The sequence below is a fragment of the Sciurus vulgaris genome (assembly GCF_902686455.1).
Source record: "Sciurus vulgaris genome assembly, chromosome: 8".
NCBI classification, from domain to species: Eukaryota; Metazoa; Chordata; class Mammalia; order Rodentia; family Sciuridae; genus Sciurus; species Sciurus vulgaris.
Window position 1 is genome coordinate 25,034,811 of NC_136468.1, and position 11,949 is coordinate 25,046,759.

The following is an 11,949-nucleotide window of genomic DNA, read 5'->3' on the forward strand; positions in this document are numbered from 1 at the left end:
GGAGGTGGGAGCTAATTGAAGGAAATAGGTCCTTGGGGGTGATATTTTGGGGACTATATTTTGTCCCCAGCTCTTCTCATACTCCCCGATTCTGGCTGCCATGAGGTGAATAGCTTTCCTCTGCTACCTGCTCCCCCCCATGATGTTCTCCTTCACTGCAGCCTAGAAAATATGGAACCAAGTAACCATGGACTGAAAACTCTGAAACTATGAGCCAAAATAAATCCTTTCTCCTTTAAGTTGTTTTTCTCAGGTATCTTGTTACAGGAATGAAAATCTGGCAAAAATAATATCCTTTCCTTCTAGTTGTTATTAATAGTTGCTCAGACAATTAACTGTCCCCATCAGAAGACCAACATGCTCAGGAGGATGAATTGTGGCCCTGGTGAGTATGGTAGAGATTTTAGAAAAGCAGAGTCTGTAGCTAGGAAAGGTGGTGCACACCTGTAATTTCAGCTATGGAGATTGGAAGAAGAGGCGGGAGGATTTCAAGTTCAAGGCTTAGGCAATTTAGTGAGACCTTGTCTCGAAATAAAATATATAAAGGGTTGGGGATGTAGCTAAGTGGTAGAGTGCCCGGTACTGCAAAATAAATAAATAAATAAATAAGCCAAAAACCAGTCTGTACAAGGTGGAGAAACTATTTAGATTTGCTACAAAATGTCAAGATATGTATGAGCAGATATGTATAATATTCTTATCAACAAGTTTTTATAAATATTGTTCTTTTTTTAAAAAAAATATTTTTAGTTGCAGATGAATACAATACCTTTATTTTATTTATTTATTTTTTATGTGGTGCTGTGGATCAAACCCAGTGCCTCACACATGATAGGCAAGCACTCTACCACTGAGCCACAACCTCAGCCCATAAATATTGTTCTTGATTTTAAAAAATTCCAGCAAGTTTTTCTGTAGATATTGAAAGTATATTCTAAAATGTGTATGGAAAAATAATGGCCGAGGGTAGCTAAATTAATTTTTAAAAAAGAATATAGTGGGAAGAATAATTTCTCATTTTCCAATATTAAAGCTGACCATGTAGACACAGTAATCAAGACAGTGTGGTACTGGCAGACCTCAATGAAACAAAATATAGAATCCAGAAATAGGTCACAAATATGCCCAATTGTGTTTTTTTTTTTTTTTTAGTTGTAGATGGACACAATACCCTTTATTTATTTATTTAATTAATTAATTTTAATTTTTTTGTAGTTGTAGATGAACTGCATGTTTTTATTTCATTTGCTTATTTTCATGTGGTGCTGAGGATCAAACCCAGGGCCTCACACATGCTGGACAAGATCTCTGCCACTGAGCCACAATCCCAGCCCCCCAATTGTTTTTTGATCAACATCAAAAGCAAAGGCAGACAAGAATCATATGATCATCTCAATAGATACAGAAAAGGCATTTGACAAAATACAACCCCCCTTCATGTTCAAAACACTAGAAACTAGTAGGAACATACCTTAACATTGTAAAAGCTATCTATACTAAACCCAAGGCCAACATCATTCTAAGTGGAGAAAAATTGAAATCATCCCCTCTAAAAACTAGAACAAGCCAAGGATGCCCTCTTTCACCACTTCTATTCAACATCATCCTGGAAACTCTAGCCAGAACAATTAGATGGACGAAAGAAATTAAAGGGATACAAATAGAAAAAGAAGAACTTAAATTATTACTATTTGTAAATGGTATGATTCTATCTTCAGAAGATTCAAAAAATTCCATTATAAAACTTGTAGAATTAATAAATGAATCCAGCAAAATAGCAGGGTATAAAATCAACATCTATAAATTGAATGTGTTCCTATAAATCAGTGATGAATCCACAGAAAGAGAACTTAGGAAAACTACCCCATTCACAATAGCCTTAAAAACAAAAAAACAAACAAACACCTTGGAAATCAATCTAACAAAAGAAAACTCGACAACACTAAACAAAGAAATTGAAGAAGACCTTAGAAGATGGAAAGATCTCCCATGCTTCTGGATAGGTGGAATTAATATTATTATAATGGTCATACTACCAGAAGCATTATACAGGTTTAATGCAATTTCTATTAAAATCCCAATGACATTCTTCATAGAACTATAAAAAGCAATCATGAAATTCATTTGGAAAAATAAGAGACCCAGATTAGCCAAAACAATCCTTAGCAAGAAGAGTAAGCAGGAGGCATTCACAATTCCAGAGCTTAAACTATACTAGAGCCATAGTAACAAAAATGGCATGGTATTGGCACCAAAACAGACACGTAGAGCAATGGTACAGAAGAGAAGACAGAGACAAACTCACATAAACACAATTATCTCATACTAGACAAAGGCGCCAAAAACATTCATTGGTGAAAAGATAGTCTCTTCAACAAATGGTGCTGGGAAAACTAGAAATTCAATGTAACAAAATGAAATTAAACCCCTATCTCTCACCCTACACAAAACTCAACTCAAAGTGGATCAACCCTGAACCTAACAGAAAAAAAAAAACTAGGCCCAAATCTTCATCATGTCAGCTTAGGAACTGACTTCCTTAACAAGACTCCTAAAGCACAAGAAGTAAAATCAAGAATTAATAAATGGGATGAATTCAAACTAAAAAGCTTCTTCTCAGAAAAGGTAACAATCATTAACACGAAGAGAGAGCCTACAGAATGGGAGAAAATCTTTACCACATGCACCTCAGATAGAGTATTAACCTCCAGGATATATAAGGAACTCAAAAAACTCAATACCATTTATGATTACACAAATGGTATGCCTTTACTCCCTGTACAAACAGAGAAACAACATGTATCCCATTTGTTTACGATTAAAAAAAAAAGAAAACTCAACACCAAAAAACCAAATAACCCAATCAAAAACTGGACTAAGGGACTGAACAGACATTTCACAGAAGAAGAAATACAACCAGTCAACAAATATGTGAAAAAATGTTCAACATATCTAGCAATTAGAGAAAAGAAAATCAAAACTAAGATTTCATCTCACTCCAATCAGAATGGCAATTATCAAGAATATAAGCAACAATAAGTGTTGGTGAGGATGTGGGGAAAAAGGTACACTCACACATTGCTGGTGGGATTGCAACTTGGTGCAACCATTATGGAAAGCAGTATAGAGATTCCACAGAAAACTTGAAATGGAATCACCATTTGACCCAGCTATCCTACTCCTAGGTTTATACCCAAAGGACTTAAAATCAGCATACTACAGTGACGCAGTCACATCAATGTTTATAGCAACTCAATTCATAATAGCCAAACTATGGAACCAACCTAGATGCCCTTCAACAGATGAATGGATAAATAAAATGTGTATGTATATATATATACACACAATGGAATATTACTCAGCCTTAAAGGAGAATGAGATATGGCATGTACAGGTAAATGGATGGAACTGGAGAACATCATGCTAAGTGAAATAAGTCAATCCCAAAATACCAAAGGCTGAATGTTTTCTGATATATAGATGCTAATTCACAATAAGAGGAGGTGGCTAGGTAAGAATAGAGTTAATTTGGATTAGGCAGAGGGGAACGAAGGGAGGGAAGGGGGTTTGGGGGCCTAAAAGATAGTAGAATAAATCGAACATTATCACCCTGTGTACATCTATGATTACATGACCAGTGTGATTCTACATCATATACCACTGGAAGAATGAGAAGTTACACTCCATTTATGTATGATGTGTCAAAGTGCATTCTACTGTCATGTCTTACTAATTAGAACAAATAAATTTTTTTTTAAAAAGCAATGACTGAAAAGGGAATCTTTTCAATAAATGGTGAGGGGCAATTAGATATTCTTAGGCCAAAAGAAAAAGAAACTCAACCTGAACATCATACCTTAAATAAAAACTAACTTAAAACAAATCATGGACAGGGCACAGTGGCACATGCCTGTAATCCCAGCAGCCCGGGAGGCTGAGGCAGGAGGATTGTGAGTTCAAAGCCAGCTTCAGCAAAAGCGAGGTGCAAAGCAACTCAGTGAGACCCTGTCTCTAAATACAGTACAAAATATGGCTGGGAATGTGGCTTGGTGGTTGAGTGCCCCTGAGTTCAATCGCTGGTACCCCAAAAAACAAAACAAAACAACAACAAAAAACAAATCATGGATGTAAATGCAAATTTAAAACTATAAAAAATTTAGAAAACAACATAGGAAGAAATCGTCTTAGACATGACACTGAAAGTACTTCCTAGAAGAGAGAATATTGATATATTGATGTGTTGGACCTCATCAGAATGAAAAGTTTTTGCTCTGAAAAAGATAATATTAAAAGAATGAAAAGAGGGGGGTGGGGTTGTAGCTCAGTGGTAGAGCGCTTGCCTAGCACGTGTAAGGTACTGGGTTCGATTCTCAACACTGCATATAAATAAATAAAATAAAGGTCCATTGACACCTAAAAAAAAAATTAAAAAAAAAAAAAAAAAGAATGAAAAGAGAGCTGGGTTTGTTGCCCAGTGGTAGAGCATTTGCTTAGCAAGTATGAGTCCTTGGGTTTTATCCCATCCCCATCCCCCAACCACACACAAATTAATTTTTTTAAAAAAATTGCATATTGGGAGAAGGTATTTGCAAACTGTATGTTCAACAAAGTCTCTTAAGATGCAAAACAGCATTTTAAAAAACAAACAATCCAATTAGAAAATGGGCAAAAGACAAGCACAGACATCTCATCAAAGAGTGTGTGCCTATAGTTCCAGCTACATGAGGGTCAGGTGGGAGGATCACTTGAGCCCATGAGCTTGAGACCAGCCTGGGCAATATAGTGAGACCACCCCCAATAGTTGAAAAAAAAAAAAGAAAGAAAGAAAGAAAGAAAGAAAGAAAGAAAGAAAGAAAGAAAGAAAGAAAGAAAGAAAGAAAGAAAGAAAGAAAGAAAGAAAGAAAGAAAGAAAGAAAGAAAGAAAGAAAGAAAGGAAGGCAGGAAGGAAGAAGAAAAAAAGGAAAAGAAGAATATATAGATGTCAAATGAACACATAAAAAGGTATTCAACGTAGTTAACCATTAGAGAAATGCAAATCAAGCCATAATGAGATAACACCATATATTTATCAAAATAGCTAAACTGGGTTGAGGGTATAGCTCAGCGGTGGAGTGCCTGCTTAGCATGCACGAGGCCCTGGCTTGAATCCCCAGCAACACACACGCACACACAAATGTTAGTGATTAATACCAAATGCCAGCAAGGCTGCAGAGAAACTGGATCAGTCAAACATTGCTGCAGAACATAAAATGATGCAGCCACTCTGGAAAAGAGTTTATCAGTTTCTGGGGTGTGGGAAACACCGAAAAACCAAAACATACATACACTTACCATATGACCCAGCAATCACACGCCTGGGCATTTATCCAAGAGAAATGAAGATTTATTTTCAGGCAGGAACTTGTACACAAATGTTCATAGTAGTTTTATTTGTAATAGCTCCAAACTAGAAACCAACCAAATGTTCTGTAATGGGTGAGTGGTTAAACAAACTATGGCTCATCCATACCATGAAATACGACTCAGAAAAAAAAGGTACTCACTATTGATACACGTAACGACTTGGATGGATCTCAAAGGAATTATGCTAGGTTGAAAAAAAAAAAGCTGGATGAAAAAGGGATACCAACTCCATGATTCCATCTCTGTAACATTTGTGAAATAACATAATTATAGAGATGAAGAACAGATTAGTGGTTGCCAGGGGTTAGTGATGGCGGGGAGGGATGGGTGTGGCTGTAGAGGGGTAACACCAGTATATCTTGTGATAACAGCACGATTGAGATTTTGATTATTTTTTTGTGTGTGTGTTTGGGGGGTTTTGTTTGTAGTGTTGGGGATCGAATCCATGGTCTCCTGCATGTAGGCAAGTGTTCTCCCACTGAGCTACATCTCCAGCCTGAGTATTTTTTTGAATACAGTTTTGTGGAGATATAATTCACTTACACAGTTGAGTACCTTGATTGTAGTCCTGATTATGCAAGACTTCCCACGTGATAAAATTACATGGAACAACATACTCATGCAAATAAAAGCATGTATAATTGGTAGAGTCTTAATAAACTCTGTGCATTTACCAAGTGAATTCCTTGATTTTGATATTGTACTATAATTGTATAAAATGCTAAAACTGGGAGAGAATGGTGAAAGATTTGTGGGACTTCTCTGGATATTTCTTTGCAATCCCCTGTGAATCTATAGTAATTTCAAAATAAAAATGACTTTCTTAAAAAAATACAGCATTTTTTGGAAATACCTCATTCAGAATAACATTCTACACTCTCTATCCTCTTAGTCGGCTTTATTTTTATTCATAGCCTACATCTCTAGCTGATTTTATAGTACACATAATGTATCAGATATAACATATTTGTATAAATCTGTCTCCTCCCCACAATGTGAAGTGGGAGGGCAGGAACTTGGTATATTCTTTCTCAGTGTAGGAATGTCACCTGACACATTGTATTCATTGAGAGAATGCAAAGGTTTACCTAGTTTCCTGTAGATGTCCATTTCACTTAAACTTTACAATCCCAGTCAGAAACAAAACCTTTACCAAGATATACATCCCATCCCAGCAACTTGGGAGGCTGAGGCAGGAGGATTGCAACTTTGAGGCCAGCCTCAGCTACTTAGTAAGGCCCTCAGCAACTCAGTGAAACCCTGTCTCAAAATAAAAAATAAAAAGGGCTGGGGATATTGCTCAGTGGTAATGTGCTCCTAGGTTAAATCCCCAGTACAAAAAAAAAAAAAAAAAAAAAAAATCCACTCCAGACTCTCAGTTCAGTGTAGATTTCAATTTCTTTTAAAATTGCTCTTTTTTGTGGCAATTACATTTTAGTAAATGCAATTCTTCAGTGGGGGATATGCATTTCACCCCATTTAGTTCACTCCTCTCTGGCTGCCATTAGGTCTTTCTGGAGTATGTCCTCATTTAGCACTTTCTAGGATAGTTAAAATTTCATATCTGAGAAGGCAGCTAAATAGTTTCTTGAATCAGACAGAGTTGACCCTGTGTTCCTCAAAAAGAACTTCAGTAAGACAGGACTTTAGCATGCATTGTTCAAATGAAGTGAAGCAATTTTGTAAGGAAATAAACAAAAACCATTAAATTTTCAGTCATCTATCTTACTACAAATGGTCATGATATATTTTATTGCACATTTGTGGTTGGCAAAATAATGGGTTTGAAAGATTTCCACATCCTATTTCCCAGAACCTGAGAACATGTTACCTCACATAGCAAAAGGGACTTTGCAGACAGATGTGATTAAATTTATGAAACTTGAGCCTGGCATGGTGGCACATACCTGTAATTCCAGCAATTTGGGAGGCTGAGGCAGGAGGATAGCAAGTTTCAGGCCATACTGAGCAACATAGTGACCCTATCTTAAATAAATAAATAAAGGGGGGTGACGCTCACCCCTGGGTTCAATCCCTAGTACCAAACAAATAAATGATGAGCCTAGTAGTCCTGTAATCCCAGTAACTCAGGAGGCTGAGGCAGGAGGATCGAAAATTCAAGGACAACCTTGGAAAGTTAGTGAGACTGTGCCTCGAAATTTTAAAAAAGGGCTGGAGATGTAGCTCAGAGATACAGCATTCCTGTGTTCAATTCCTACTGTTGCAAAACAACCACTCCCACCACCTTGAGATAGGGAAAGTAGCCTGGTTATGCAGATGGCCCCAGTGAATCACCTGAGTCCTTAAAAGTGGGAAAGCCTTTCCTGGTTGCAGAGAACCAGAGAGATGGTAGTGTGAGAAGGATCTGATCTGCCATTGCTGACTGTGAAGAAGGAGGAAGGGGGCCACCAACCAAGGAATGCAGGTGGTCTCAAGAAATTAAAACATAAGGAAATAGATTCTCCCCTGGAATCCACAGAAAGAAATGCAGACCTATCAACACCTTAATTTTTACCCAGTAAGCCCCTTATCAGACTTGTGACCTCTAGAACTATATATTTGGTTGTCTTATGCGTGAAATTTGTGGTTAAGTTTTTACAGCATCAACAGAAAACAAATATGGCATTCTACTCTGATTCTAGCTTTTCTGTTATCTTTGCTTATAAGCAAGAGAAACCAAGCTGAGCCTCCTTAAGCGAACCAAACAGGCTTACTGTGAGCACACAGGGTACCTCAGGGAAGCCGTGGCAGGAAAGCAGGGAAGTCACAGAAAGCCTTAGGATCATAGAGGAAAACTGCTTCCAGGAGGATTCTTCATCTGCCCCTTGGATTTCTGCCTCTCCACCTCACCTCCACTGTTTCATTCTTCTCCTTCTTTAAACTGGCCTTCTTCACTATTTAGTTCATGAAGTGAAAGAGGGCTAACTTCAGCTTCCCATGATGAATAAGATCTCATTTTCAATTCCAAGGTCCCAGGGAAGGAACTTGGGCACAATTCAGGCTGCATGCCTGTTACGGGTTGAACTGTGTCATTCCCCCAAAAGACAAAAAAGCCGTAACACCTTCCCCAGCTCAGAATGTAACCTTATTTGGAGATAGTGTTGTTGTAGCTGTAACCAGGCATGACAAGGACACACTGGAGTAGGGTGGTCCCTTAATCCAATGACAGGTGTCCATATAAGAAGAGGGAAACTGGAACACAGACATAGAAGGAAGATGACATGTGAACATGTGAAGACAGTTCACAATTACACTGCCACCATCCAGGGAACGCCTATGGCGACTGAAACCTGCATGAGGCAAAGGAGGTTCCTCCCCTCAAGGCTTCAGAGGGAACATGATCTGCCAACACCTTGATTTCAGATTTCTGGTCTCCAAAACTGGGAGGCAATGTGTTTCTCTTGTTTTAAGCCACCTGGTTTGTGGCACTTCGTTATGGCAGCCTTAGGAAACAAATAAGTGCCCTAGCCTGACCCAATCAGCTATGCCTCAGGGGACCAGGTTTATTGTACAAATGTGAATCCTTGCCATTTATCCCTATGACTTGGGGGTTGGGGGACTCATTTCTAAAGAAGGATCACTGTGAGTTGGGCAGACAGTCCAGAAAGCTGTCTACTCCCTCTCCTCAGAGCTATGACACAGTCTGATTTTTATTTTCCAAATGATAATCCATTTGCCTAATAATTTCTGTGATTACCCTTTACTCTTGTCACTGCTGCTTTCTATTAGACACTGATGTTCAAAAAAAGTATTTGTGGAATTTCTATACTCATCTATCTGATTGATTTACCAGGTTCCTGGCATGGAGTGAGAAGACTCTGGAGGCTTAATTTCTCATCTGAGTTCTAGAACATGGTTAATCCTTACTTTACGCAATCTGTGAAGTGCTTTATCTATGGCAATTTGGCCTATCTAATTATCATGAACTTATTTTGGAGGGAATGAAGGTATTTAGACAGTGTTTCTGATCTTTTTAGAATAAAAGACCAGGAGAATTCTTCTGCTGGAAGAAGCTGTACTGTCCCCTTTTTGCAACTGGTCCCTGGCCCAGTTAATACATCTGGTTTTCAGGATGAGGATGAGTCAGAAAATAATAAGGCTGCATATTAAACTTCATAGTGAACATGTGCATGGCAGATAGCAAGAAGTCAATACATGTCAGGTAATTATTAGCGATATGGCCAAAGAACACCTACCTCCCTCTTGGCCACAATTCAACATTTGCTCATTCTCAAGGTCCCTCATCTTAAGCATGAGACTGGAAAGAGGAAAATAATGAGTTAAATAATGGTTACTCCAAAAATGTCCATGTCCTGATCCCCAGAACCTGTGTATATCTTACATGGTAAAAAGGATTTTGAAGATGTGTCTAAATTAAGGATCTTAAAATGGGAAGATCATCCTGGATAATCCAGGTGGGCCTGTTATAATCACAAAGGTTTTATAAGGATGTGGTGCGAGAGTCAGGGGGAAAGGAGATATGACAAAAGAAACTGGAGTGATGTGTTCTGAAGATGGAGAAAGGGACCACACCAAGGAATGCAAATGGCCTCTGGAAGCTGGAAAAATGGATACTCCCCCGGAGCCTCCAAAAGGAAGGTAGCCCTAGTAACACCTTGATTTTAGCTCAGTGGGACCTATTTTGGACTTTTGACTTCCAGTACAGTAAGACAAGTATATGTTGTTTTAAGTGACTAAATTTGTGGTAATTTGTGATAGCAAACAACTACAGAGGGAATCAGAATGTCTGCAAAATTTGTTCTCCTGGACACAGGTCCCTGTTTAATTGGAGGATATGAGGCCCCTGCATCCACTGGTACCCTTCTTGCCATGCCATCTAGCCAGGTTTTCACACTTTGCCTTCTGCCTCTGCCCACCCAGGTTCATTTCTGTTATTCCCAAGAATCTCCTTCCATTTACCCACCTTTGGGGGCTTGGGATATAGCTCAGTTGGTAGAGCACTTGCTTTGCATGCACAAGGCCCTGGGTTCAATTCCCAGCACCATAAGAAAAAAAAATAAATAAATAAAAATAAACAAACATTTACCCACCTTTGGGGCCTGATTAGCTGTTCTAAAATTGGAGTCAAGTCCACCTGTTTGGGACTGGGATTACTAGAAACAGGTAAAAACTCAGGGTAAACTTCAATTGAACATGAAATAACAATGAGAAACCTTTTAAAAAACTGGGACACATTTGCTGGGCCTGCTGACCCACACCTGTAATCCCAGTTATTCGGGAGATTGAGACAGGAGGCTGGCACGAGGCCAGCTTCAGCAATTTAGTGAGACCCTATCTCAAACTAAAAAATAAAAAGGGATGGGGTGTAGCTCAGAGATAGAACTCTCCTAGGTTCAATTCCAAGTATTACAAAACAAAACTAAACTGGGACATTTTCTCCCTTAGCATCAGGCCAAAGACAAAGACAAGAGGATCTGGGAATCAGAGGTACTACAAACTGCAATCTAACTAGAAACAGTGAACTGCCCAACAAGTTCCTGGACTTCTGCTCAGGGAATTTTAAAGCCTGAGACACAGGCAGAAATTCTGGGCCTTTAGTCCAGGTCAGAAGGCTAGATACCGAGATAGAAGAGCGCCTGGTGAAGTAGAGCTTAAGAAACCTGGATTTGAACTGGTTTGGGGGAACCACTGTCTCTGGTCTCTCACTTCCTCCAAGAGACCCCAACGGAGCGTGCTTCAAGATGAGCTCCTCAAAACAGCTGAACCGGGAGGGCGCCCTACCGCAGTCCCTGATTCAAGACACCCACTTCTGGGTCCAGGTCACTGAAACAAGGAAATGTATAAAACGCATGTCTCAGGCACTAGGCAAGAAAGGCACGTAGCCAAGAAAGAGCGCTTTTTGCTCATCTCTCCCAGAATAAAAGGCCGTTACTTTTATATTCGTGATGATTTTATTTCTCCTTTCCGTTCTGTTACTAGCTGGGAGCTAAACATTGGCCAGGCCCCCGGCGGCTGCTGGAAAGGCGCCCTCCAGGAGCAGAAGGCTCGCTGAAGAAACACTGGGGGCGGGGGCGAGCTCGAGACTTCTCTGCCAGCATCGCATGATCCTTTCCAGGCTTTCCCTGGTCAGACCAAGCCCCTAGTCTGGACCCCCGATAGCAGGGGTCGGCGAAGGGACTTCGGGGACACTCTCTGCCTCGTCCACCCTAACAGCTCCAGCCGTCTCCCCGCGCCCCGCAGCCACTGGGTGGGGACCACCCACGGAGCCCCGCGCCCCGCCCCCGGACGTGCAGCCCCGCCCCGCACGCTGCTCCGGGCGGGAGAAAGCCCCCCCGCACAGTTCTGTGTGTGTGTGCTGAGTCCGTCCTAAGCCAGGGTGGGCTGCGGATCCCCAGCAACTTCAGATGAAGATGGAGAAGCTGGCCAGCGGGGCTCCACCAGGCGGAAGAGATGGCCTTCTTTCTCTTCATCTCACTCCCTGATCCAGCGGAGAGGGAGCTTTATCCTTCCCTCTCTACCGCAGCCTAAGTTTTGGGGAAAAACTAATAATAATAATACATAACGTCTGGTTTTAGGATGAAATTA